The sequence below is a fragment of the Oncorhynchus gorbuscha genome, linkage group LG03 (assembly GCF_021184085.1).
Source record: "Oncorhynchus gorbuscha isolate QuinsamMale2020 ecotype Even-year linkage group LG03, OgorEven_v1.0, whole genome shotgun sequence".
In the NCBI taxonomy this organism is placed as follows: Eukaryota; Metazoa; Chordata; class Actinopteri; order Salmoniformes; family Salmonidae; genus Oncorhynchus; species Oncorhynchus gorbuscha.
In genome coordinates, this window is record NC_060175.1 from 1338061 (window position 1) to 1360701 (window position 22641).

The following is a 22641-nucleotide window of genomic DNA, read 5'->3' on the forward strand; positions in this document are numbered from 1 at the left end:
CTCCTCCAGATATTGATGAGTGTATGGTGTCTCTCTCTCCAGATCCAGATATTGATGAGTGTATGGTGTCTTCTCTCCTCCAGATATTGATGAGTGTATGGTGTCTCCTCCAGATATTGATGAGTGTATGGTGTCTCCTCTCCTCCAGATATTGATGAGTGTATGGTGTCTCCTCCAGATATTGATGAGTGTATGGTGTCTTCTCTCCTCCAGATATTGATGAGTGTGTGGTGTCTCCTCTTCTCCAGATATTGATGAGTGTATGGTGTCTCCTCCAGATATTGATGAGTGTATGGTGTCTCCTCCAGATATTGATGAGTGTATGGTGTCTCCTCTCCTCCAGATATTGATGAGTGTATGGTGTCTCCTCTCCTCCAGATATTGATGAGTGTGTGGTGTCTCCTCTTCTCCAGATATTGATGAGTGTATGGTGTCTCCTCTCCTCCAGATATTGATGAGTGTATGGTGTCTCCTCTCCTCCAGATATTGATGAGTGTATGGTGTCTTTGATGAGTGTGTGGTGTCTCCTCTCCTCCAGATATTGATGAGTGTATGGTGTCTCCTCCAGATATTGATGAGTGTATGGTGTCTCCTCTCCTCCAGATATTGATGAGTGTATGGTGTCTCCTCCAGATATTGATGAGTGTATGGTGTCTCCTCTTCTCCAGATATTGATGAGTGTATGGTGTCTCCTCTTTGATCCAGATATTGATGAGTGTATGGTGTCTCCTCTCCTCCAGATATTGATGAGTGTATGGTGTCTCCTCCTCCAGATATTGATGAGTGTATGGTGTCTCCTCTCCAGATATTGATGAGTGTATGGTGTCTCCTCTTCTCCAGATATTGATGAGTGTATGGTGTCTCCTCTCCAGATATTGATGAGTGTGTGGTGTCTCCTCTTCTCCAGATATTGATGAGTGTATGGTGTCTCCTCTTCAGATATTGATGAGTGTATGGTGTCTCCTCCAGATATTGATGAGTGTATATTGATGAGTGTCTCCTCTCCTCCAGATATTGATGAGTGTGTGGTGTCTCCTCTTCTCCAGATATTGATGAGTGTATGGTGTCTCCTCTCCTCCAGATATTGATGAGTGTATGGTGTCTCCTCTCCTCCAGATATTGATGAGTGTATGGTGTCTCCTCTTCTCCAGTATGGTGTCTCCTCTCCTCCAGATATTGATGAGTGTATGGTGTCTCCTCCTCCAGATATTGATGAGTGTATGGTGTCTCCTCTATTGATGAGTGTATGGTGTCTCCTCCAGATATTGATGAGTGTATGGTGTCTTCTCTCCTCCAGATATTGATGAGTGTATGGTGTCTCCTCCAGATATTGATGAGTGTATGGTGTCTCCTCTCCTCCAGATATTGATGAGTGTATGGTGTCTCCTCTCCTCCAGATATTGATGAGTGTATGGTGTCTCCTCTCCTCCAGATATTGATGAGTGTATGGTGTCTCCTCTCCTCCAGATATTGATGAGTGTATGGTGTCTCCTCTTCTCCAGATATTGATGAGTGTATGGTGTCTCCTCTTGATGAGTGTATGGTGTCTCCTCTCCAGATATTGATGAGTGTATGGTGTCTCCTCTTCTCCAGATATTGATGAGTGTATGGTGTCTCCTCTCAGATATTGATGAGTGTATGGTGTCTCCTCCTCCAGATATTGATGAGTGTATGGTGTCTCCTCTCAGATATTGATGAGTGTATGGTGTCTCCTCCTCCAGATATTGATGAGTGTATGGTGTCTCCTCTTCTCCAGATATTGATGAGTGTATGGTGTCTCCTCCTCCAGATATTGATGAGTGTCTCCTCTTCTCCAGATATTGATGAGTGTATGGTGTCTCCTCTCCCAGATATTGATGAGTGTATGGTGTCTCCTCTTCTCCAGATATTGATGAGTGTATGGTGTCTCCTCCAGATATTGATGAGTGTATGGTGTCTCCTCTCCTCCAGATATTGATGAGTGTCTCTCCAGATATTGATGAGTGTATGGTGTCTCCTCTCCTCCAGATATTGATGAGTGTATGGTGTCTCCTCTCCTCCAGATATTGATGAGTGTATGGTGTCTCCTCCAGATATTGATGAGTGTATGGTGTCTCCTCTCCTCCAGATATTGATGAGTGTATGGTGTCTCCTCTCCTCCAGATATTGATGAGTGTATGGTGTCTCCTCCAGATATTGATGAGTGTATGGTGTCTCCTCTCCTCCAGATATTGATGAGTGTATGGTGTCTCCTCTCCTCCAGATATTGATGAGTGTATGGTGTCTCCTCTCCTCCAGATATTGATGAGTGTATGGTGTCTTCTCTTCTCCAGATATTGATGAGTGTGTGGTGTCTCCTCTTCTCCAGATATTGATGAGTGTGTGGTGTCTCCTCTTCTCCAGATATTGATGAGTGTGTGGTGTCTCCTCTTCTCCAGATATTGATGAGTGTGTGGTGTCTCCTCTTCTCCAGATATTGATGAGTGTATGGTGTCTCCTCCAGATATTGATGAGTGTATGGTGTCTCCTCTCCTCCAGATATTGATGAGTGTATGGTGTCTCCTCTCCTCCAGATATTGATGAGTGTATGGTGTCTCCTCTCCTCCAGATATTGATGAGTGTATGGTGTCTCCTCCAGATATTGATGAGTGTATTCTCTGTCTCCAGATATTGATGAGTGTGTCTCTCCAGATATTGATGAGTGTATGGTGTCTCCTCTTCTCCAGATATTGATGAGTGTGTGGTGTCCTATGATGTTCCTCCAGATATTGATGAGTGTATTGATGGTGTCTTCTCTCCTCCAGATATTGATGAGTGTATGGTGTCTTCTCTCCTCCAGATATTGATGAGTGTATGGTGTCTTCTCTCCTCCAGATATTGATGAGTGTATGGTGTCTCCTCTCCTCCAGATATTGATGAGTGTATGGTGTCTTCTCTCCTCCAGATATTGATGAGTGTATGGTGTCTTCCAGATATTGATGAGTGTATGGTGTCTTCCTCCAGATATTGATGAGTGTATGGTGTCTCCTCTCCTCCAGATATTGATGAGTGTATGGTGTCTTCTCTCCTCCAGATATTGATGAGTGTATGGTGTCTTCTCTCCTCCAGATATTGATGAGTGTATGGTGTCTCCTCTCCTCCAGATATTGATGAGTGTATGGTGTCTTCTCTCCTCCAGATATTGATGAGTGTATGGTGTCTTCTCTCCTCCAGATATTGATGAGTGTATGGTGTCTCCTCTCCTCCAGATATTGATGAGTGTATGGTGTCTCCTCCAGATATTGATGAGTGTATGGTGTCTTCTCTCCTCCAGATATTGATGAGTGTGTGGTGTCTCCTCTCCACACTGATATGATGCCAGACATGCAGAGATGCTCCAGATATTGATGAGTGTATGGTGTCTCCTCCAGATATTGATGAGTGTATGGTGTCTCCTCTCCTCCAGATATTGATGAGTGTGTGGTGTCTCCTCTCCTCCAGATATTGATGAGTGTATGGTGTCTTCTCTCCTCCAGATATTGATGAGTGTATGGTGTCTTCTCTCCTCCAGATATTGATGAGTGTATGGTGCGCAGCCACAACTGTGGTCAAAGGTTTGAGTGTGAGAACACGGAGGGCTCCTTCCTGTGTAACCCTAAACAGAGATGTCTCACCGGCTTCACCCAGGACTCACATGGAAACTGCATTGGTAAGCCATCACATCTGATTCAGGGTCAGAAGCCTGCTATTCTCCTAATGGTTGAGATTATGTGTTGGTGCTTGGGGATTTGATCCTAGATGTGTGGTTAGGGGCAACAGAAATGTCTCACTGGATTCACTCAGGGTATGTGGAAACTGAATCGGTGAGAGAGACCTCTAATGACTCCAAGTGGACATACAGTGAACTACATTGTGTCTGTTGGATTGAACCCACCCTCCCTCTCTCCCCATCCTCCCCTGTCTCTCCCCACCCTACCTGTCTCTCCCGCTCTGCGCTGGGACCACCAGAGTAGGGTGTGGCCGCGGCGGTGAGGAGCGTTTGTATGGTCTCCCCATCCTCCCCTAATGCAAAGGAGATTGTCTCTCCCCACCCTACCTGTCTCTCCCGCTCTCTCCCCACCCTCCCCTGTCTCTCCCCACCCCTTGTCTCTCCCTGCTCTATCCCCACCCTCCCCTGTCTCTCCTCCACCCTACCTGTCTCTCCCACTCCCTCTCCCCCATCCTCCCCTGTCTCTCCCCACCCTACCTGTCTCTCCCGCTCTATCCCCACCCTCCCCTGTCTCTCCCCACCCTACCTGTCTCTCCCGCTCTATCCCCACCCTCCCCTGTCTCTCCCCACCCTACCTGTCTCTCCCGCTCTCTCCCCACCCTCCCCTGTCTCTCCCCACCCTACCTGTCTCTCCCGCTCTCTCCCCACCCTCCCCTGTCTCTCCCCACCCTACTTGTCTCTCCCGCTCTCTCCCCACCCTCCCCTGTTTATCCCCACCCTACTCGTCTCTCCCGCTCTCTCCCCACCCTCCCCTGTCTCTCCCCACCCTACTTGTCTCTCCCGCTCTCTCCCCACCCTACCTGTCTCTCCCGCTCTCTCCCCACCCTACCTGTCTCTCCCGCTCTCTCCCCACCCTCCCCTGTCTATCCCCACCCTCCCTCTCTCCCCACCCTCCCTTGTCTACCCCCACCCTCCCTCCCTCTATCTCCCCACCCTCCCTCTCTCCCCACCCTCCCCTGTCTCTCCCCACCCTACCTGTCTCTCCCGCTCTATCCCCACCCTCCCTCTCTCCCCACCCTCCCCTGTCTACCCCCACCCTCCCTCTCTCTCTCCCCACCCTCCCTCTCTCTCTCCCCACCCTCCCTCTCTCCCCACCATCCCCTGTCTACCCCCACCCTACCTGTCTCTCCCCCTCTATCCCCACCCTCCCTCTCTCTCCCCACCCTCCCTCTCTCTCTCTCCTCCTCCCCACCCTCCCTCTCTCCCCACCCTCCCCTGTCTACCCCCACCCTACCTGTCTCTCCCCCTCTATCCCCACCCTCTCTCTCTTTCTCCCCTCCCTCCCTCCCTCCTTCCCTCCCTCCCTTCCTCCCCACCCTCCTCTCCCTCTCCCTCCTCTCTCTCCCCACCCTCCTTCTCTCCCCACCCTCCTCTCCCTCTCCCTCCTCTCTCTCCCCACCCTCCCTCTCTCCCCACCATCCCCTGTCTACCCCCACCCTACCTGTCTCTCCCCCTCTATCCCCACCCTCCCTCTCTCTCCCCACCCTCCCTCTCTCTCTCTCCCCACCATCCCTCTCTCCCCACCCTCCCCTGTCTACCCCCACCCTACCTGTCTCTCCCCCTCTATCCCCACCCTCTCTCTCTTTCTCCCCTCCCTCCCTCCTTCCCTCCCTCCCTCCCTCCCTCCCCACCCTCCCTCTACCCCCCCCTCCCTCTCCCCCTCTCCCCACCCTCCCTCTCTCTCCCCCCTTCCCTCCCCCTCTCTCTCCCCACCCTCCCCCTCTCTCTCCCCACCCTCCTTCTCTCTCTCTCCCCACCCTCCCTCTCTCTCTCTCCCCACCCTCCCTCTCTCTCTCTCCCCACCCTCCCTCTCTCTCCCCTCCCTCCCTCTCTCTCCCCACCCCCACCCACCCACCCACCCACCCTCTCCCCTCCCTCCCTCCCTCCCTCCCTCCCTCCCTCCCTCCCTCCCTCCCTCCCTCCCTCCCTCCCTCCCTCCCTCCCTCCCTCCCTCCCTCCCTCTCCCCACCCTCCTCTCTCCCCCTCTCTCTCCCCACCCTCCTCCCCACCCTCCCCTCTCTCTCTCCCACCCTCCTCTCCTCCCCCTCTCTCCCCACCCACCCTCCCCCTCTCCCCACCCTCCCCCTCTCTCCCCACCCTCCCCCTCTACCCCCACCCTGCCTTTCTCCCCAACCCCACTCTTCCTATCTCTCTGTGTCCCTCTCTCTCTCTTCCCCCTCTCTCCCCACCCTCTCTCTCTCTCCCCACCCTCCCTCTCTCTCTCTCCCTCCTCTCTCTCCCCACCCCCTCCCTCCCTCCCTCCTCTCTCTCCATCTCCCTCCAGATATTAATGAGTGCAGTAGTCTATCTGATCCGTGCAGTGCTGGTTTTCACTGTATCAATACTGTGGGCTCCTATACCTGTCAGAGGAAGGTTATCATGTGTAGTCAGGGATACCACTCCAGCCCTGATGGAACACGCTGCATCGGTAAGTTATGGTATGGTGAGTTGTGTGGTGTGTTGAGATGTGTTGTGTGGTGTGGTGATGTGTGATTGGTTACGTGGTGTCACCAACCGGTCGATCTAGTCGATCACCAAAAATTTCTGTAAAAAATCATAACGCCCTGCATTCCTATTTTTGTTATTTGTTTTGTGCTGTTGGCGGTAGGTGTACTTGATTCAACAGCCCTGGTGCTGTTGGCGGTAAGTGCACTTGATTCAACAGCCCTGGTGCTGTTGGCGGTAGGTGCACTTGATTCAACAGCCCTGGTGCTGTTGGCGGTAGGTGCACTTGATTCAACAGCCCTGGTGCTGTTGGCGGTAGGTGCACTTGACTCAACAGCCCTGGTGCTGTTGGAGGTAGGTGCACTTGATTCAACAGCCCTGGTGCTGTTGGCGGTAGGTGCACTTGATTCAACAGCCCTGGTGCTGTTGGCGGTAGGTGCACTTGATTCAACAGCCCTGGTGCTGTTGGCGGTAGGCCCTGGTGCTGTTGGCGGTAGGTGCACTTGATTCAACAGCCCTGGTGCTGTTGGCGGTAGGTGCACTTGATTCAACAGCCCTGGTGCTGTTGGCGGTAGGTGCACTTGATTCAACAGCCCTGGTGCTGTTGGCAGTAGGTGCACTTGATTCAGCAGCCTTGTTGATGGGAGGTGCACTTGATTCAGCAGCCTTGGCACTGGGAAGGAAAAGTGTTCCCATTTTGAATCATTTCATGTGTCTGAAGGCAGAATTCTGCCTACCCGGCAGGCCCAGAGAGCCAATCAAGTTCACCTACAGGCCTACAGCTGGCCAATTAGATATCTCAGATCACGGTGTCTGTACAGTTTCCTTGAGTTTATGTTAAAGTAGTTATTCAATACTGTCAACACTGTTCAACACTTTTATACGCCATAAACTGCCTTGGAGTTTTGTGTTGGAGAAGAAAGTAAAAGTGCAATATGTGCCATGTAAGAAATCTTTCAGTAAGAAAACGTTTCAGTTCCTTGCTCAGAACATGAAAACATTTGAAAGCTGGTGGTTCCTTTTAACATGAGTCTTCAATATTCCCAGGTAAGAAGTTTTAGGTTGTAGTTATTATAGGAATTATAGGACTATTTCCCTCTATACCATTTGTATTTCATTAACCTTTGACTATTGGATGTTCTTATAGGCACTTTAGTATTGCCAGTGTAACAGTATAGCTTCCGTCCCTCTCCTCGCCCCTACCTGGGCTCGAACCAGCAACACAACGACAACAGTCACCCTCGAAGCAGCGTTACCCATGCAGAGCAAGGGGAACAACTACTCGAAGTCTCAGAGCAAGTGACGTTTGAAAAGCTATTAGCTTGAAGTTATAAACAGTGCAATGCTTGACGCACAACGAAGAGCTGCTGGCAAAACGCACGAAAGTAGCCAATATGCAGGGATAATGTATTGGGTCTATAGCCTACTGAGTATAGCCAATATGCAGTGATAATGTATTGGGCCTATAGCCTACTGAACAGTGATAATGTATTGGGCCTACAGCCTACTGAGCATAGCCAATATGCAGGGATAATGTATTGGGCCTATAGCCTACTGAGTATAGCCAATATGCAGTGATAATGTATTGGGCCTATAGCCTACTGAGCATAGCCAATATGCAGGGATAATGTACTGGGTCTATAGCCTACTGAGTATAGCCAATATGCAGTGATAATGTATTGGGCCTACAGCCTACTGAGTATAGCCAATATGCAGGGATAATGTACTGGGTCTATAGCCTAATGAGCATAGCCAATATGCAGGGATAATGTATTAGGCCTGTAGCCTACTGAGCATAGCCAATATGCAGTGATAATGTACTGGGCCTGTAGCCTACTGAGCATAGCCAATATGCAGGGATATTGTATTGGGCCTACAGCCTACTGAACAGTGATAATGTACTGGGTCTATAGCCTACTGAGCATAGCCAATATGCAGGGATAATGTATTGGGCCTGTAGCCTCATGTTAATAAAATATCAGAGTTGTAGATCTCGGCATGCATTTTGACTCAGAAAGAGATCTTGACTCAGAAAAGGTTGGTGACCACTGCCATAGACAGACCTGGCTCTCGAGAGAAGACATGGTGTGTCCACTGCCCACAAAATGAGGTGGAAACTGAGCTGTGCTTCCTAACCTCCTGCCAAATGTATGACCATATTAGACACACATATTTCCCTCAGATTACACAGACCCACAAAGAATTAGAAAAAACAAATCCAATTTGGATAAACTCTCATATCTATTATGTGAAATACCAGTGTGCAATCACAGCAGCATGATGTGTGACCTGTTGCCAGGGCAACCAGAACAAACACCATTATAAATGCAACCTATATTCCTCTGTTTATTTATCTTCTCTTTCGTACTGCAACTAGTTTACACATTGTTACAGCACTGTACAAAGACAACAATACAGTATATCATTTGAAATGCCTCTCTTGTGAGAGAAATATTCTGTTTTCATTTGTTATTGTTGATTTCATTTTTGTTTATTGCTTATTTGACCTGCTTTGTAAGCATATGTATTATGACATGCCAATAAAGCCCTTCGAATTGAGAGACAAAGACAAATACAGAGAGAAAGAGAGAGCAGTTGCTGAAGTGTCGACTCTCTTCCCTGTGTAGATGTGGATGAATGTCAGACAGGTAACCATGGGTGTGGTGAGGGCCAGATCTGTCATAACCTCCCTGGTAGCTACCGCTGTGACTGTCAAACAGGCTACCTGTACGATGCACTACGCCAGGTCTGCAGCGGTAGGTCACACACACACACACACACACACACACACACACACACACACACACACACACACACACACACACACACACACACACACACACACACACACACACACACACACACACACACACACACACACACACACACACACACACACACACACACACACACACACACACACACACACACACACACACACACACACACACACACACACACACACACACCTCTATACCTCTCTATTATGCTAACCTGACCTCTCCCCTCCTCCTCCTCTCCTCTCTCTCGTCCTCTACTCTCCCCTCCTCCTCCTCTCCTCTCTCTCATCCTCTACTCTCCTCTCCCCTCCTCTCTCTCATCCTCTACTCTCCCCTCCTCCTCCTCTCCTCTTTCTCATCCTCTACTCTCCTCTCCCCTCCTCCTCCTCTCCTCTCTCTCATCCTCTACTCTCCTCTCCTCTCCCCTCCTCTCTCTACTCTCTCCTCCTCTTCTCTCTTCTCCCCCTCTCTCTCCTCTCCCCTCCTCTCCTCTCCTCTCCCTCTCCTCTCCTCTCCTCTCCTCTCCTCTCCTCTCCTCTCTCCCTCTCCTCTCCTCTCCTCTCCTCTCCTCTCCTCTCCTCTCCTCTCCTCTCCTCTCCTCTCCTCTCCTCTCCTCTCCTCTCCTCTCCTCTCCTCTCCTCTCTAGATGTGAATGAGTGTTGGAGCTACCCCGGCAGGCTATGTGCTCAGACGTGTGAGAACAGTCCAGGATCCTACCAGTGTTCCTGTACAGCAGGCTTCTCTCTGGCCTTCGACGGGAAGAACTGTGAAGGTAAGACAACTGTGACAGAACTAATACTGTGGAAGCACTTCAGAACTACTGTGAAGGTACTTCAGAACTGCATGTTGTACTGTGAAGGTACTTCAGAACTGCATGTTGTACTTCAGAACTGCATGTTGTACTGTGAAGGTACTTCAGAACTGCATGTTGTACTGTGAAGGTACTTCAGAACTGCATGTTGTACTTCAGAACTGCATGTTGTACTTCAGAACTGCATGTTGTACTGTGAAGGTACTTCAGAACCTCATATAGTACTGTGAAGTGTGTTGTCTTTACTATCATTAAATTGAAGACTTAGTTTGATCAAAGATTCTCTGTAATTAGTATTACGCGATTAGACTGATTAATCATGTAACCGTAATTAACTAGGAAGTCGGGGCACAAAGGAAAATATTCATATTACAAAGTTATAATTTCCCAATATAACCTTTCAGATTTTTTCATATCTGATCAATAGTCTTCTGATTAATGAATGATTTATTTTACCTCACATTAGTCTCATTCCAAACAGATATAGCCCTTGGTTCACCCCAGACTTGACTGCCCTTGACCAGGACAAAAATATCCTGTGGCGTTCTGCATTAGCATCGAATAGCCCCCGCGATATGCAACTTTTCAGGGGAAGTCAGGAACCAATATACTCTGTCAGTTAGGAAAGCTAAGGCTAGCTTTTTCAAACAGAAATGTGCTTCCTATAGCACTAATTCTAAAAAGTTTTGGGACACTGTAAAGTCCATGGAGAATAAGAGCACCTACTCCGAGCTGCCCACTGCAATGAGGCTAGGAAACACTGTAAAGTCCATGGAGAATAAGAGCACCTCCTCCCAGCTGCCCACTGAACTGAGGCTAGGAAACACTGTAAAGTCCATGGAGAATAAGAGTACCTCCTCCCAGCTGCCTATTGCACTGAGGCTAGGAAACACTGTAAAGTCCATGGAGAATAAGAGCACCTCATCCCAGCTGCCCACTGAACTGAGGCTAGGAAACACTGTAAAGTCCATGGAGAATAAGAGCACCTCCTCCCAGCTGCCCACTGCTCTGAGGTTAGGAAACACTGTAAAGTCCATGGAGAATAAGAGCACCTCCTCCCAGCTGCCTATTGCACTGAGGAAAGGCAACATAAATCTACGAGAATCGATCATTTCAAGAAGCATTATTCCACAGCTGGCCATGCTTTCCACCTGGCTACCCCTAACCTGGCCAACATCTCAGAATCCCCTGCAGCAACTTGCCCCCCCTCCCCTGCTTTTCCTTCACCCAAATCCAGACAGCTGATGTTCTGAACAAACGGCAAAATCTGGATCCCTAGATATCAGCTGGGCTAGACAATCTGTCCCTCTCTTTCTAAAATTATACACCAAAATTTGAGACCCCTATTACTAGCCTATTCAACCTCTCTTTCGTGTCGTCTGAGATCCCTAAAGATTGGTAAGCTGCCGAGGTCATCCCCCTCTTCAAAGGCGGTGACACTCTAGACCAAAACTGTTGCAGACCACCCTGCCCTGCCCTGCCCTGCCTCTAGACCCAAACTGTTACAGACCTATATCCATCCTGCCCTGCCCTGCCCTGCCCTGCCCTGCCCTGCCCTGCCCTGCCCTGCCCTGCCCTGCCCTGCCCTGCCCTGCCTCTAGACCCAAACTGTTATAGCCCTGTATCCATTCTGCCCTGCCCTGCCCTGCCCTGCCTCTAGACCCAAACTGTTATAGACCTATATCCACCCTGCCCTGCCCTGCACTGCCTCTAGACCCAAACTGTTACAGACCTATATCCATTCTGCCCTGCCCTGCCCTGCCCTGCCCTGCCCTGCCCTGCCCTGCCCTGCCCTGCCCTGCCCTGCCCTGCCCTGCCCTGCCCTGCCCTGCCCTGCCTCTAGACCCAAACTGTTACAGACCTATATCCATCCTGCCCTGCCCTGCCCTGCCCTGCCCTGCCCTGCCCTGCCCTGCCCTGCCCTGCCCTGCCCTGCCCTGCCCTGCCCTGCCCTGCCCTGCCTCTAGACCCAAACTGTTACAGACCTATATCCATCCTGCCTTGCCTCTAGACCCAAACTGTTACAGACCTATATCCATCCTGCCCTGCCCTGCCCTGCCCTGCCCTGCCCTGCCCTGCCCTGCCCTGCCTCTAGACCCAAACTGTTACAGACCTATTTCCATCCTGCCCTGCCTTTCTAAAATCTTCGAACGCCAAGTTAATAAACAGATCATTGACCATTTTGAATCCCACCATACCTTCTCCAATATGCAATCTGGTTTCGGAGCTGGTCATGAGTGCACCTCAGCCATGCTCAAGGTACTAAACGATATCATAACCGCCATCGATAAAAGTTAGTACTGAGCAGCCATCTTCATCGACCTGGCCAAAGCTTTCGACTTTGTCAATCACCGCTTTCTTATCGGCAGACTCAACAGCCTTGGCTTCTGAAATGACTGCCTCGCCTGGTTCACCAACTACTTCTTAGATAGAGTTCAGTGTGTCAAATCGGAGGGCCTGTTGTCCAGACCTCTGGCAGTCTCTATGGGGGTGCCACAGGGTTCAATTCTCAGGCCGACTCCTTTCTCTGTATACATCAATGATGTTGCTCTATCTGTTGGTGATTCTCTGATCCACCTCTACGCAGACGACACCATACTGTATACATCTGGCCCTTCTTTGGACACTGTGCTAACAAACCTCCAAACGAGCTTCAACGCCATACAACACTCCTTCCGTGGCTCCTCTCCTTGTTCGGCGGCCGACGTCACCGACTTTCTAGCCATCGCCACTCCATTTTTCATGTATCCATTTGTTTTGTCTTGTTCCCACCTGGTTTTCATTCCCCAATCATTACATTTTTACATTTAAGTCATTTAGCAGACGCTCTTATCCAGAGCGACTTACAAATTGGTGCATTCACCTTATGACATCCAGTGGAACAGCCACTTTACAATAGTGCATCTAAATCTATTAAGGGGGGGGGGGTGAGAAGGATTACTTTATCCTATCCTTGGTATTCCTTAAAGAGGTGGGGTTTCAGGTGTCTCCGGGAGGTGGTGATTGACTCCGCGCTCCTGGCGTCGTGAGGGAGTTTGTTCCACCATTGGGGGGCCAGAGCAGCGAACAGTTTTGACTGGGCTGAGCGGGAACTGTACTTCCTCAGTGGTAGGGAGTCGAGCAGGCCAGAGGTGGATGAACGCAGTGCCCTTGTTTGGGTGTAGGGCCTGATCAGAGCCTGGAGGTACTGAGGTGCCGTTCCCCTCACAGCTCCGTAGGCAAGCACCATGGTCTTGTAGCGGATGCGAGCTTCAACTGGAAGCCAGTGGAGAGAGCGGAGGAGCGGGTGACGTGAGAGAACTTGGGAAGGTTGAACACCAGACGGGCTGCGGCGTTCTGGATGAGTTGTAGCATTTTAATGGCACAGGCAGGGAGCCCAGCCAACAGCGAGTTGCAGTAATCCAGACAGGAGATGACAAGTGCCTGGATTAGGACCTGCGCCGCTTCCTGTGTGAGGCAGGGTCGTACTCTGCGGATATTGTAGAGCATGAACCTACAGGAACGGGCCACCGCCTTGATGTTAGTTGAGAACGACAGGGTGTTGTCCAGGATCACGCCAAGGTTCTTAGCGCTCTGGGAGGAGGACACAATGGAGTTGTCAACCGTGATGGCGAGATCATGGAACGGGCAGTCCTTCCCCGGAAGGAAGAGCAGCTCCGTCTTGCCGAGGTTCAGCTTGAGGTGGTGATCAAGGACGGCACGTTCAAGAGTTTTGGAGAGAAAAGAAAGAAGGGATACTGGTCTGTAGTTGTTGACATCGGAGGGGTCGAGTGTAGGTTTTTTCAGAAGGGGTGCAACTCTCGCTCTCTTGAAGACGGAAGGGACGTAGCCAGCAGTCAGGGATGAGTTGATGAGCGAGGTGAGGTAAGGGAGAAGGTCTCCGGAAATGGTTTGGAGAAGAGAGGAGGGGATGGGGTCAAGCGGGCAGGTTGTTGGGCGGCCGGCCGTCACAAGACGCGAGATTTCATCTGGAGAGAGAGGGGAGAAAGAGGTCAGAGCACAGGGTAGGGCAGTGTGAGCAGAACCAGCGGTGTCGTTTGACTTAGCAAACGAGGATCGGATGTCGTCGACCTTCTTTTCAAAATGGTTGACGAAGTCATCTGCAGAGAGGGAGGAGGGGGGGGAGGGAGGATTCAGGAGGGAGGAGAAGGTGGCAAAGAGCTTCCTAGGGTTAGAGTCAGATGCTTGGAATTTAGAGTGGTAGAAAGTGGCTTTAGCAGCAGAGACAGAGGAGGAAAATGTAGAGAGGAGGGAGTGAAAGGATGCCAGGTCCGCAGGGAGGCGAGTTTTCCTCCATTTCCGCTCGGCTGCCCGGAGCCCTGTTCTGTGAGCTCGCAATGAGTCGTCGAGCCACGGAGCGGGAGGGGAGGACCGAGCCGGCCTGGAGGATAGGGGACATAGAGTGTCAAAGGATGCAGAAAGGGAGGAGAGGAGGGTTGAGGAGGCAGAATCAGGAGATAGGTTGGAGAAGGTTTGAGCAGAGGGAAGAGATGATAGGATGGAAGAGGAGAGAGTAGCGGGGGAGAGAGAGCGGAGGTTGGGACGGCGCGATACCATCCGAGTAGGGGCCGTGTGGGAAGTGTTGGATGAGAGCGAGAGGGAAAAGGATACAAGGTAGTGGTCGGAGACTTGGAGGGGAGTTGCAATGAGGTTAGTGGAAGAACAGCATCTAGTAAAGATGAGGTCGAGCGTATTTCCTGCCTTGTGAGTAGGGGGGGAAGGTGAGAGGGTGAGGTCAAAAGAGGAGAGGAGTGGAAAGAAGGAGGCAGAGAGGAATGAGTCAAAGGTAGACGTGGGGAGGTTAAAGTCGCCCAGAACTGTGAGAGGTGAGCCGTCCTCAGGAAAGGAGTTTATCAAGGCATCAAGCTCATTGATGAACTCTCCGAGGAACCTGGAGGGCGATAAATGATAAGGATGTTAAGCTTGAAAGGGCTGGTAACTGTGACAGCATGGAATTCAAAGGAGGCGTTAGACAGATGGGTAAGGGGAGAAAGAGAGAATGACCACTTGGGAGAGATGAGGATCCCGGTGCCACCACCCCGCTGACCAGAAGCTCTCGGGGTGTGCGAGAACACGTGGGCGGACGAAGAAAGAGCAGTCGGAGTAGCAGTGTTGTCTGTGGTGATCCATGTTTCCGTCAGTGCCAAGAAGTCGAGGGACTGGAGGGAGGCATAGGCTGAGATGAACTCTGCCTTGTATTCCGCAGATCGGCAGTTCCAGAGGCTACCGGAGACCTGGAACTCCACGTGGGTCGTGCGCGCTGGGACCACCAGATTAGGGTGGCCGCGGCCACGCGGTGTGGAGTGTTTGTATGGTCTGTGCAGAGAGGAGAGAACAGGGATAGACAGACACATAGTTGACAGGCTACAGAAGAGGCTACGCTAATGCAAAGGAGATTAGAATGACAAGTGGACTACACGTCTCGAATGTTCAGAAAGTTAAGCTTACGTAGCAAGAATCTTATTGACTAAAATGATTAAAATGATACAGTACTGCTGAAGTAGGCTAGCTGGCAGTGGCTGCGTTGTTGACTTTGTAGGCTAGCTGGCAGTGGCTGCGTTGTTGACACTACACTAATCAGGTCGTTCCGTTCAGTGTAATAGTTTCTACAGTGCTGCTCTTCGGTAGACGGTGGACGTTTGCTAGCTGGCTAGCTGCTGGGCAGATGGCAGTGTAGACTACGTTAGGACGACGAAATACAATAATTACGCAATTATCTTTGATACAAAGACGGCTATGTAGCTAGGTAAGAAGAAATTGCTAAGATTAGACAAATCAAACCGTTGTACTATAATGAAATGTAATGAAATGTAATGAAAAGTTATACTACCTGCGGACCGAAGTGGGGATGCGACCGCTCGCTCCAACCCGGAAGATCAATCTACATGAATTTGTTCCCCCTCATGTCTTTGTACAAGATTGTTTGCGTGATACGTATTTTTGTATGAGTCTTGAGGCTTGAGTCCGTTTTCTCTCGTGTTTAATATAATAATAATAATATATGCCATTTAGCAGACGCTTTTATCCAAAGCGACTTACAGTCATGTGTGCATACATTCTGCGTATGGGTGGTCCCGGGAATCGAACCCACTACCCTGGCGTTACAAGCGCCATGCTCTACCAACTGAGCTACAGAAGGACCACCCAGCTAGAGAAGCCTGTTTGTATACATTTGATGGTTGTGACCATCCCACCGATCCTCGACTTCGGCGATGTCATTTACAAAATAGCCCCCAACACTCTACTCAGCAAACTAGATGTAGTCTTTCACAGTGCCACCTGTTTAATCCAGAACAAATTCAAGAAAGCGTACAGTATTACATAGAGCCCTTGTTGCACGGAACTCCCTTCATCTCATATTGCTCAAATAAACAGCAAACCTTTAAAAAGAACAGATATAGCAACACCTTGTGGCACAACGCCTCTCCCCTGTTTGAACTAGATAGTTTGTGTGTATGCATTGATATATAGGCAACAGCTAATGGGGATCCTAATAAAATATCTAAAATACCAACTGTCACCAAGGACAAGTCACCAAATCACCCAGCCAACCAAGTCACCAAGCCATCCAGCCAACCAAATCACCAAGCCACCCAGCCAACCAAGTCACCAAGCCACACAGCCAACCAAATCACCAAGCCACCCAGCCAACCAAATCACCAAGCCACCCAGCCAACCAAATCACCAAGCCACCCAGCCAACCAAATCACCAAGCCACCCAGGGCTAACTAAGGCATATTGAGCAGAGCTGGAGGCTCTACAGTGTACGATGCACAGTGAAATAAGGCAAACATTTCTAACCAAAACAGCAATAGACGAGGCATATTGACATTAGGGAGAGGCATGTGTAGCCGAGTGATCATAGGGTCCAGTGAGTAGCTAGGCGAGCTGGAGGCACAGCGATTCAGACAGCTAGCAGGCCGGGGCTAGCAGATTGGCCTCAGGGGGACGTCTGTTGAAACCCCCTCGGGTGGGTACATTGGCAGACCAGTCATGATGGATCGGCGGGGCTCTGTGTCTGCAGCAACACCTCCCCCATAAGCATTCCCATCTCTGCTATAGATGTTATACCCTTGTATTGCTACTGCTTGATCTGGGCAGCTGTGTTGTTAATCTCTTTCTCTCTCTCTCGCTTTCTCAGATCTGAATGAGTGTGACTCTAGTCCGTGTGGTCAGGAGTGTGCTAACATCTATGGGTCCTACCAATGTTACTGCAGACAGGGCTTCTACCTGAAGGAAGACGGACACACCTGTGAAGGTATCACACCATGACAGCTCTACCACCATGTTACCAATAGCCGGTGTGTTTGTATTGACATGTTTCTCTATTGCAGATATTGATGAGTGTTCCCAGAGTATTGGCAACCTGTGTGTGTTCCAGTGTGTGAACATCCCAGGGAGCTATCAGTGTGCCTGTCCCCCTAACGGATACACCATGTCAACCACCGGACACACCTGCAGAGGTACGGACTGACATCACCCAGCGTCTCACATACTTTATATACAGGGCTGTTCTATATCCCATCATGTCCTTATGGGTTGAGCTATCACAGTGGTCACAGTGGTCTGTCTGTCTGTCTGTCTGTCTGTCTGTCTGTCTGTCTGTCTGTCTGTCTGTCTGTCTGTCTGTCTGTCTGTCTGTCTGTCTGTCTGTCTGTCTGTCTGTCTGTCTGTCTGTCTGTCTGTCTGTCTGTCTGTCTGTCTGTCTGTCTGTCTGTCTGTCTGTCTGTCTGTCTGTCTGTCTGTCTGTCTGTCTGTCTGTCTGTCTGTCTGTCTGTCTGTCATAGATATTGATGAGTCTGTCTGCCGTAGATATTGATGAGTCTGTCTGTCGTAGATATTGATGAGTGTCTGTCGTAGATATTGATGAGTCTGTCTGTCGTAGATATTGATGAGTCTGTCTGTCTGTGGTAGATATTGATGAGTCTGTCTGTTGTAGATATTGATGAGTGTCTGTTGTAGATATTGATGAGTCTGTCTGTTGTAGATATTGATGAGTCTGTCTGTCGTAGATATTGATGAGTCTGTCTGTCTGTTGTAGATATTGATGAGTCTGTCTGTCGTAGATATTGATGAGTCTGTCTGTCTGTTGTAGATATTGATGAGTCTGTCTGTCTGTTGTAGATATTGATGAGTCTGTCTGTTGTATATATTGATGAGTCTGTCTGTCTGTAGATATTGATGAGTCTGTCTGTCTGTAGATATTGATGAGTCTGTCTGTCTGTCGTAGATATTGATGAGTCTGTCTGTTGTAGATATTGATGAGTCTGTCTGTCTGTAGATATTGATGAGTCTGTCTGTCTGTAGATATTGATGAGTCTGTCTGTCTGTCGTAGATATTGATGAGTCTGTCTGTTGTAGATATTGATGAGTCTGTCTGTTGTAGATATTGATGAGTCTGTCTGTCTGTTGTAGATATTGATGAGTCTGTCTGTCTGTTGTAGATATTGATGAGTCTGTCTGTTGTAGATATTGATGAGTCTGTCTGTCGTAGATATTGATGAGTCTGTCTGTTGTAGATATTGATGAGTCTGTCTGTCTGTCGTAGATATTGATGAGTCTGTCTGTTGTAGATATTGATGAGTCTGTCTGTCGTAGATATTGATGAGTCTGTCTGTTGTAGATATTGATGAGTCTGTCTGTGGTAGATATTGATGAGTCTGTCTGTTGTAGATATTGATGAGTCTGTCTGTCTGTGGTAGATATTGATGAGTCTGTCTGTCTGTGGTAGATATTGATGAGTCTGTCTGTTGTAGATATTGATGAGTCTGTCTGTCTGTTGTAGATATCGATGAGTCTGTCTGTCTGTAGATATTGATGAGTCTGTCTGTCTGTTGTAGATATTGATGAGTCTGTCTGGCTACGTCCCTTCCGTCTTCAAGAGAGCGAGAGTTGCACCCCTTCTGAAAAAACCTACACTCGATCCCTCCGATGTTAACAACTACAGACCAGTATCCCTTCTTTCTTTTCTCTCCAAAACTCTTGAACGTGCCGTCCTTGGTCAGCTCTCCCGCTATCTCTCTCAGAATGACCTTCTTGATCCAAATCAGTCAGGTTTCAAGACTAGTCATTCAACTGAGACTGCTCTTCTCTGTATCACGGAGGCGCTCCGCACCGCTAAAGCTAACTCTCTCTCCTCTGCTCTCATCCTTCTAGACCTATCGGCTGCCTTCGATACTGTGAACCATCAGATCCTCCTCTCCACCCTCTCCGAGTTGGGCATCTCTGGCGCGGCCCACGCTTGGATTGCGTCCTACCTGACAGGTCGCTCCTACCAGGTGGCGTGGCGAGAATCTGTCTCCTCACCACGCGCTCTCACCACTGGTGTCCCCCAGGGCTCTGTTCTAGGCCCTCTCCTATTCTCGCTATACACCAAGTCACTTGGCTCTGTCATAACCTCACATGGTCTCTCCTATCATTGCTATGCAGACGACACACAATTAATCTTCTCTTTTCCCCCTTCTGATGACCAGGTGGTGAATCGCATCTCTGCATGTCTGGCAGACATATCAGTGTGGATGACGGATCACCATCTCAAGCTGAACTTCGGCAAGACGGAGCTGCTCTTCCTCCCGGGGAAGGACTGCCCGTTCCATGATCTCGCCATCACGGTTGACAACTCCATTGTGTCCTCCTCCCAGAGCGCTAAGAACCTTGGCGTGATCCTGGACAACACCCTGTCGTTCTCAACTAACATCAAGGCGGTGGCCCGTTCCTGTAGGTTCATGCTCTACAACATCCGCAGAGTACGACCTTGCCTCACACAGGAAGCGGCGCAGGTCCTAATCCAGGCACTTGTCATCTCCCATCTGGATTACTGCAACTCGCTGTTGGCTGGGCTCCCTGCCTGTGCCATTAAACCCCTACAACTCATCCAGAACGCCGCAGCCCGTCTAGTGTTCAACCTTCCCAAGTTCTCTCACGTCACCCCCGCTCCTCCGCTCTCTCCACTGGCTTCCAGTTGAAGCTCGCATCCGCTACAAGACCATGGTGCTTGCCTACGGAGCTGTGAGGGGAACGGCACCTCAGTACCTCCAGGCTCTGATCAGGCCCTACACCCAAATAAGGGCACTGCGTTCATCCACCTCTGGCCTGCTCGTCTCCCTACCACTGAGGAAGTACAGTTCCCGCTCAGCCCAGTCAAAACTGTTCGCTGCTCTGGCTCCCCAATGGTGGAACAAACTCCCTCACGACGCCAGGACAGCGGAGTCAATCACCACCTTCCGGAGACACCTGAAACCCCACCTCTTTAAGGAATACTTAGGATAGGATAAAGTAATCCTTCTCACCCCCCCCCCCTTAAAATATTTAGATGCACTATTGTAAAGTGGCTGTTCCACTGGATGTCATAAGGTGAATGCACCAATTTGTAAGTCGCTCTGGATAAGAGCGTCTGCTAAATGACTTAAATGTAAATGTAAATGTCTGTCTGTTGTAGATATTGATGAGTCTGTCTGTTGTAGATATTGATGAGTCTGTCTGTCTGTTGTAGATATTGATGAGTCTGTCTGTCTGTTGTAGATATTGATGAGTCTGTCTGTGGTAGATATTGATGAGTCTGTCTGTCTGTCGTAGATATTGATGAGTCTGTCTGTGGTAGATATTGATGAGTCTGTCTGTCTGTGGTAGATATTGATGAGTCTGTCTGTCGTAGATATTGATGAGTCTGTCTGTTGTAGATATTGATGATTCTGTCTGTCTGTTGTAGATATTGATGAGTCTGTCTGTTGTAGATATTGATGAGTCTGTCTGTGGTAGATATTGATGAGTCTGTCTGTCGTAGATATTGATGAGTCTGTCTGTGGTAGATATTGATGAGTCTGTCTGTCGTAGATATTGATGAGTCTGTCTGTTGTAGATATTGATGAGTCTGTCTGTGGTAGATATTGATGAGTCTGTCTGTCGTAGATATTGATGAGTCTGTCTGTCGTAGATATTGATGAGTCTGTCTGTCTGTTGTAGATATTGATGAGTCTGTCTGTCTGTTGTAGATATTGATGAGTCTGTCTGTCTGTCGTAGATATTGATGAGTCTGTCTGTTGTAGATATTGATGAGTCTGTCTGTGGTAGATATTGATGAGTCTGTCTGTCGTAGATTTTGATGAGTCTGTCTGTCTGTGGTAGATATTGATGAGTCTGTCTGTCGTAGATATTGATGAGTCTGTCTGTTGTAGATATTGATGAGTCTGTCTGTCTGTGGTAGATATTGATGAGTCTGTCTGTCTGTCGTAGATATTGATGAGTCTGTCTGTCTGTGGTAGATATTGATGAGTCTGTCTGTCTGTGGTAGATATTGATGAGTCTGTCTGTCGTAGATATTGATGAGTCTGTCTGTTGTAGATATTGATGAGTCTGTCTGTCTGTTGTAGATATTGATGAGTCTGTCTGTCTGTCGTAGATATTGATGAGTCTGTCTGTCTGTCGTAGATATTGATGAGTCTGTCTGTCTGTCGTAGATATTGATGAGTCTGTCTGTCGTAGATATTGATGAGTCTGTCTGTCGTAGATATTGATGAGTCTGTCTGTCTGTCGTAGATATTGATGAGTCTGTCTGTCGTAGATATTGATGAGTCTGTCTGTTGTAGATATTGATGAGTCTGTCTGTCTGTTGTAGATATTGATGAGTCTGTCTGTTGTAGATATTGATGAGTCTGTCTGTTGTAGATATTGATGAGTTTGTCTGTCTGTTGTATATATTGATGAGTCTGTCTGTCTGTCGTAGATATTGATGAGTCTGTCTGTCTGTCGTAGATATTGATGAGTCTGTCTGTCTGTCGTAGATATTGATGAGTCGAGTCTGTCTGTCGTAGATATTGATGAGTCTGTCTGTCGTAGATATTGATGAGTCTGTCTGTCTGTCATAGATATTGATGAGTCTGTCTGTCTGTCGTAGATATTGATGAGTCTGTCTGTCTGTCGTAGATATTGATGAGTCTGTCTGTCGTAGATATTGATGAGTCTGTCTGTCTGTCTGTTGTAGATATTGATGAGTCTGTCTGTTGTAGATATTGATGAGTCTGTCTGTCGTAGATATTGATGAGTCTGTCTGTTGTAGATATTGATGAGTCTGTCTGTCTGTCTGTTGTAGATATTGATGAGTCTGTCTGTCTGTTGTATATATTGATGAGTCTGGCTGTCTGTCGTAGATATTGATGAGTCTGTCTGTCGTAGATATTGATGAGTCTGTCTGTCGTAGATATTGATGAGTCTGTCTGTCGTAGATATTGATGAGTCTGTCTGTCTGTCGTAGATATTGATGAGTCTGTCTGTCTGTCGTGGATATTGATGAGTCTGTCTGTCTGTCGTAGATATTGATGAGTCTGTCTGTCTGTCGTAGATATTGATGAGTCTGTCTGTCTGTTGTAGATATTGATGAGTCTGTCTGTCTGTCTGTTGTAGATATTGATGAGTATGTCTGTCTGTTGTAGATATTGATGAGTCTGTCTGTCTGTCGTAGATATTGATGAGTCTGTCTGTCGTAGATATTGATGAGTCTGTCTGTCTGTTGTAGATATTGATGAGTCTGTCTGTTGTAGATATTGATGAGTCTGTCTGTCGTAGATATTGATGAGTCTGTCTGTCGTAGATATTGATGAGTCTGTCTGTCTGTCTGTTGTAGATATTGATGAGTCTGTCTGTCTGTCTGTTGTAGATATTGATGAGTCTGTCTGTTGTAGATATTGATGAGTCTGTCTGTCGTAGATATTGATGAGTCTGTCTGTCGTAGATATTGATGAGTCTGTCTGTCTGTCTGTTGTAGATATTGATGAGTCTGTCTGTCTGTCTGTTGTAGATATTGATGAGTCTGTCTGTCGTAGATATTGATGAGTCTGTCTGTCTGTCGTAGATATTGATGAGTCTGTCTGTCTGTCGTAGAT

General features: G+C 48.7%; 1 pseudogene; it reads left to right on the forward strand.

The window, feature by feature from the left end:
• Positions 1-22641, forward strand: part of LOC124032162 — a 182518-nt pseudogene that overhangs the window by 124676 nt on the left and 35201 nt on the right.